At 50.5% G+C, this 5,755-nt stretch overlaps 1 pseudogene; it reads right to left on the bottom strand.

Moving 5' to 3' along the window:
• Positions 1–547: 547 nt before the first annotated feature.
• LOC105535910 lies at positions 548–1,289 on the bottom strand (annotated as a pseudogene).
• Positions 1,290–5,755: the final 4,466 nt, after the last annotated feature.

Below are 5,755 nucleotides of genomic sequence, written 5' to 3'. Positions count from 1 at the left end.
AGGGAATGTGGTTTCTAATGTATCTCTGCAACAAATACTGTGAAGAGGCATTAAACAGGAAATTCTCTGTACATGATGACTGCCCGTCTCTTAAAGAGCCGCTCCCTCTCCTTGGTGATAATGGTGTCTCATGAACACAGAGTAACTGTGACAGGGAGCCTGGCCAGCATGGCTGTGGGGGAGATGGAGAAGGATAGGACAGTGGGGACACTGGGCCCAGATGGGGGCCCTGGACTGTTGCCTCAGCCTGCAGCTTTCCTGCAGGGCCCCAAGCAAGCTAACCTAGAAGGATGCATCTCTAATGGAAAGGAAGGGCCCAGGCAGATGCCATCCAGGGCAATTTCTCTTATTAAAATGCCATTGAGATGTTTTATAATCTTTTCTCACATACACACCTGTATATACCTCTTTCCAATTAGAGGATAAACTTTCCAGGAACAGGAATTCTCATAGTCATTCCCCATGTCTTTAAGTATCCAAAACAGGCCTTTGGACAAACTGAGGGAATAACACATGTTAGACAATGGGCTGACAGCTACGAGGAAAGTCAGGAGAAAGTGGCGGTGAGCTGAGGTCTGCAGTGTGCCTGAATTCCAGCCTGCTCAGAGCACTCGACAGCCGTACCCCTCACTCTTGCACCGGGACCCAGAACCTTGCACATCACTCTCTTCGTCCCAGATCTCAGAAAACCCTGGGAGCAACTTACTGCCTCCAGGCAGCAAGGCTTGGAAGAGCAGGAGAGCAGGGCTTGGAAGCTGTCCGGGGGGAGCCTTGCCCTCCTTTCACTTTTCACTTCTTGGCCAGCCAGCAGCAGAACCTGGGGCGGGCCGGCCTCCTCTGTAGGCTCCCGCCTCCATCTGGGCCACCCTGCTCCCGCTGGCCCGGCTGGCGGAGGTGGGGGGCGGGGCCAGGGGCTCACAGGACACAGCACTTGGCACTGGAGGCTTGGGGAGGGGGCTGGGGACTGATGGATTCGGCCTCCGGGCTCCACGCCTGGTGAAGAAACGCTGGAGAGGATGCCACCTGCTGGCATCCCACCGGCTTGCACGGTGGGCTCAAGAGACCTGGAGCCAGCCTGGATGTGCAGAAAACCGGAATTCGGGCGGTTTTCCAAGTTGCTGGCTTTCGGCTGTCTCTTTAGGGCTGCCGCCTCCACCGACTGTCCCCGGAGACCCCGTCCCCCGCGCGCCGCCCCACAGACGCGAAGGCTTCCAGCAGGGGCAGCGGTCTCTCTCCTTTCCCCTCTTGCAGCGCACTCCGAGGTCTAGGGACTCTCCGCGCTTCTCCATCAGGTGGAGCCGTCGGCTCCTCGCCGCCTCCCTCCTCCTCCCTCCTCGGGAGCGAACCGCGCGCAGGCAGCCTTGCAGCGCCAGGAGGCTAACCGAGCCCCCGGAGGAGGTGAGGCCGCGGGCAGCCGGGCGGAGATGGCGGGGCCGCCGTCGGGGCTGGCGCCAGAGCCCGACCGGCTGTGGGTCCTGCAGGTACTGCTCGCGTTCTCTGCCCCACGTGGTGGCTGCCTAAGATTGCCGTGGGTTTTCCGGCACTCAGGCTTGAGATGCCTCCTGGTCCTTTTAGAGGTGGGCAGCTCATCACTTAATCCAAGCTTTTTTTTTCTTTCTTTCTGCCGGAGACCGGAGGTTACAGGGAGGGAGCAGAGGGGAGTGGAGAGGGGAACAGGCCCAGCTGGCTGGGCGGTAGGGGTGAGGGGGGTACCTGGAGCCAGTAAGGGGGCCATGAGGCCAGTGTTGGGGACCAACGGGAGAGCGAAACAAGATCCTTCCAACCCGGATCTCCCAGGCCCCCCTCTTCTTTCCAAGAGTGAGTGCGAGTGTGGAGTGCGCACGCCTGTAAGTGTGCCTGATTATTGCGTATTGCACACTTCACTAGCCTTGTGACCCTGGTTTTGTAACAGTTCCCTCTGGGGCCGAATTAAGCAAATCTGGTCCCTGGGCCATTGAGGAATTAGCACTCAAAATTAAACAACAGCTTAAAGGATAAATCTTTAGTTAAAACATCAAATGTTGCTAAATTTGATGAAGAATCTGCATTCTAATATGTATCTTATTCACTGCAAGAATGGCACGCAGACACCTGAAATTTCTCCCCAACAACCCCACAGGCTTAATGGAAACCTAGTACTAAGGTGACGGCGCTATACATAGTTATTTTCAGTCTTAATGTGTTATTTGGCATATGTTATTGAAAATTATTCCTCATCTCCTGTGTGTGTTTCTGATTTGCCTCTTCCATTTATTGCATGATCTCTTATACCAGGCTAATGGACTCAGGCTGAGCTGACACTGCTTCAGTAACTTGTTTGTTAATTTAGCTAATGGGTTGCCTCTTCTGTGTCCTCTTAGCTTCTGTTGCTCAGCATTTCTTTTTCTCCCACCCAAAGTTTGCTTACAAATTTCCCTTTGATATGTTTAACAACCTCTAAGCGATGCAGTTAAATAAACTATTAAGAATAGAAAAGTCAACAAAGCAGACACCTACCAATTTGTAGATCTTTGGTGTCAACTACCAGGTATCAGCTCCTACTAGCACACTTCTATATGCCTCTGCTTCTTTCTTCTTGTTCACAAATACCAAGGGATAATTTCTTAAAGTTAACATTCACATGGAAACTTGGAGTTGGAATGTGCCTGGTAGTCAGCAGAGTCCTCAAAAGGTGTGCTACTGAAGGAGGAAAGGCTAAGAGTTTCCAGAAGACCTCCCCAAGGTCCAGGGACTGAAGAAAGCAATGATTGATTTTAGAATTGAACGCTAAATGGCACATGTCAGGGGAGCCTCTTTCATTTCCTCTCCTCTCTCTTCGTCTCTCTTTCTCACACTGCATAACATTGAATATTTTTCTGTGTTGCTTTGTTACGTCCTTAGAGTTTGTATCTTCTGTGTATACTCTGCTTGCACACTAGATTATGAGCTTCTGAAGGCATGGTCTGTGCCTATTATTTTACTTTCCTCCATGGCCTGTTTATACCAAGCATGCCTAAATGTCTATTAAGTAAATAGACCCAGATAAATTCATGTTGGTATCCTGGAGGAAATCGAGTTTGATTTGAGAGTGGAGTGTGAATTTCATGACAGGTAAAAGACTTGAAGATCCTTAGGAAGCGGTTGCCTATGACCTTGGCCTCTCCTTCGCAATTGGACTCACAGCACCTCTTGGAGAAAACACAGGCTCAGAGTGATGGAGCGCTCATTAGAGAGGCTCTGAATGCAAAGACAGGCTGCTCTCCTGTCCTCGTTAGGAAATGCACAAACCAGGATAATAATAATAAATGGGTGTTGTCACAAACCTACTTGCCTTTCCTTTAGTTCCTGCATTTTGTCTTCCAGGAGCAGTGCAAAGCAAACTAAGATCCAAATGTTCAGGTTTTATTACCTACCTCCCCCCCTCCACCCACCCACCCACAGGAAACTCTCAGAAATGCAAAGCATGCTTATCTCTCCTCCAACTCTGAGCCTCCCGCTGCACACATTGGCCAAGTCCTTCCTAGGGAAAGATGCACACCCCCCCTTCCTAGTTCCCTTTCAGCCCAGTTTCCAGTTCCTGTGCAAAGGCAGGGCATGCATGTTTTTGTGCACATGCATGCATATACCCATCCTTAACTTCACTGTTAAACAGGATGCCGTGTGGACAAAAAGTCACAGCTCCGCTCTAAGCTCAAGATGCCTTTTGGTCAATAATGACGACAAAAGCTGAATTTTTCCCTATTTAGGGAAAAGAAAGAACACAGCCTTTTCCCCCACTGTCCGTTTTGCATAGATCTCTTTTTTTCCGACTGTTTCCTCTTTAATTATGACCTGTCTCCCCTCCCTCTCCCCTTGCCTCAGCTTCAGTGAAAGGAGTGCTTCTGTCACTCGTCACTAGCTCGCTCGCTCACTGTGGGAGGAGCCCGCCTGAGGAAGCCGTGTGCCTGGGATGCCAAGAGCCAGAGAATGGATCTGCTCCGAGTGGGGACATTGCTGACAATCCCGGCTTCCCGAGGCGGCTGAAAACAGGCAGTTTGTGTCTGCTGGCTGTAGATACCCAGAGGCACAGAGACCGAAGCCACCCGGAGGGACCCACGGACGGACAGATGGTAGGCGCGAACCCGAGAGGACCGGCGGAGGCTGAGCACCGAGAGCCGCCAAGGAAGAGAAACTAACTGCATACCCAAGTTACCCCGCCGGCTTTCCTTCGCTGCGCTAAGGAATGAAACCTTTCCAGCTCGACCTGCTCTTCATCTGCTTCTTCCTTTTCAGTCAAGGTAGGACCCCTGCGCTGCTGGAGTTGGAAGAAAGTCGGCTGGGTTGTCAGGGCGCGGGAGGCTGTGGGCAGGAATGTGGGCAGGCTTCGGGAACTCGGACTGATGGATGCGTCTCTCGGTGCCGGGCTGAGATGCCCTGGCATTGCCTCTTTGCCTTTGCAAATGCAACAAAATGGTACTGTTTATTTTCCTTTGGAAAGAAGGGGTATGGGAGGGGAGGGGAATGACTTTCTCCTTTCACTTGTCAATATCCAGCTCAAACTCTCCAATGCAAATGAGTTCTTTATGCTTCTGGTATGTTAATTAGGTAGTATCTCTGTGGTTATGCCACTCTGAACTTCTGGGCACCTCCTCTCCTTCAGACCCAGGCCAGGGAAGGAGATGGCAGGGAGGGGGAGCTTGGTTTAGGTGAATATTTCAGCTTGAATAGGGTCTGACTTGCACAAGTGTATTCGAAAGCGAATGTGTGTGGTTTGCACTGTTGAAAAGGGGGTTGCGATTACAGAATGCATTGTGGGGGGTAATTTGCAGTGGTTGGGAAAAGCTTGTAAAGAGTTTCATTGAACGTCAATGAGTTCTCTAAATTAGGTTGAATTCTGAATCCTACACAGCACTGAATTCAGGGTATAAAATGAAATTTCGCCCGTGGTGCTGATTGTTTCCTTTCTGCAGCCTAGCAGGGGCAGAGAGGCAGGTGGACCCTCCAGAAAGAACTTTGCCACCTCTAGGCTCCTTGCCACTGGGAGCCCTGGGGCTGGTAGTGGTGCAGGAAGGAGAGGGAAATTCGGGAGAGGGAATGTGAGTGCCTATTTAGAGAAAGGCATCAAAAGTCACCTGTGGAATTGAGTTTGAAGGGGCAAGTACATGCGTTCCTTCCCACTCTTTTGGAATGCCAATGCACCTCTGCCATCTGAGGCTGCATTTATGCCAGCCAACACAGCTCTTAGAGGTGCAAGACTCTCAGAAAAAAATCCACAACAGAGCACGTCCATCTGTTGATTAAATGAAGGGTAAAAGTTTTCGAGAAAGCAAAGCACCTCCAAGGGTGGCTGGCTTTGCAAGCAAACAGCATGTCTTCTGTTTCTCCCCTGTCGGGGAGAAGCCAAATGCAAGCAAAAACCTGGCTTCCTTCTTCTGTTCTCCCACCAGTACTTGTGGTCACTGCAGATTTTCTCCTTATCTGTGCAATTCAAACTTTGCTTCTGGCCCTCCTGACGAAACCGAAGGGGCCCCTTCTTCGTATTTGTATGTGCATACTAATGCCTGTGTATAATGATAATAATGTATGTACACATACACACACACACTCTCATATATTCATATGGTTGTGTGCTTCTCACCAGGGCTCCCTACAGCAGCAGGAAGATAAATTGCCTTCCCCAGAGTTTCAGGCTGAATGAATAAGAACTATCTCAGAACACTGGTATGAAGACAGGTTCAGTTATATCACCATTGTGTAAGATTACCCTCTTTCTTGCATGTGTGTGTGCTTGCTTATG

Source organism: Mandrillus leucophaeus, unplaced genomic scaffold, assembly GCF_000951045.1.
Source record: "Mandrillus leucophaeus isolate KB7577 unplaced genomic scaffold, Mleu.le_1.0 Scaffold1513, whole genome shotgun sequence".
NCBI lineage: Eukaryota > Metazoa > Chordata > Mammalia > Primates > Cercopithecidae > Mandrillus > Mandrillus leucophaeus.
This window is presented reverse-complemented; position numbering and strand designations above follow the sequence as displayed.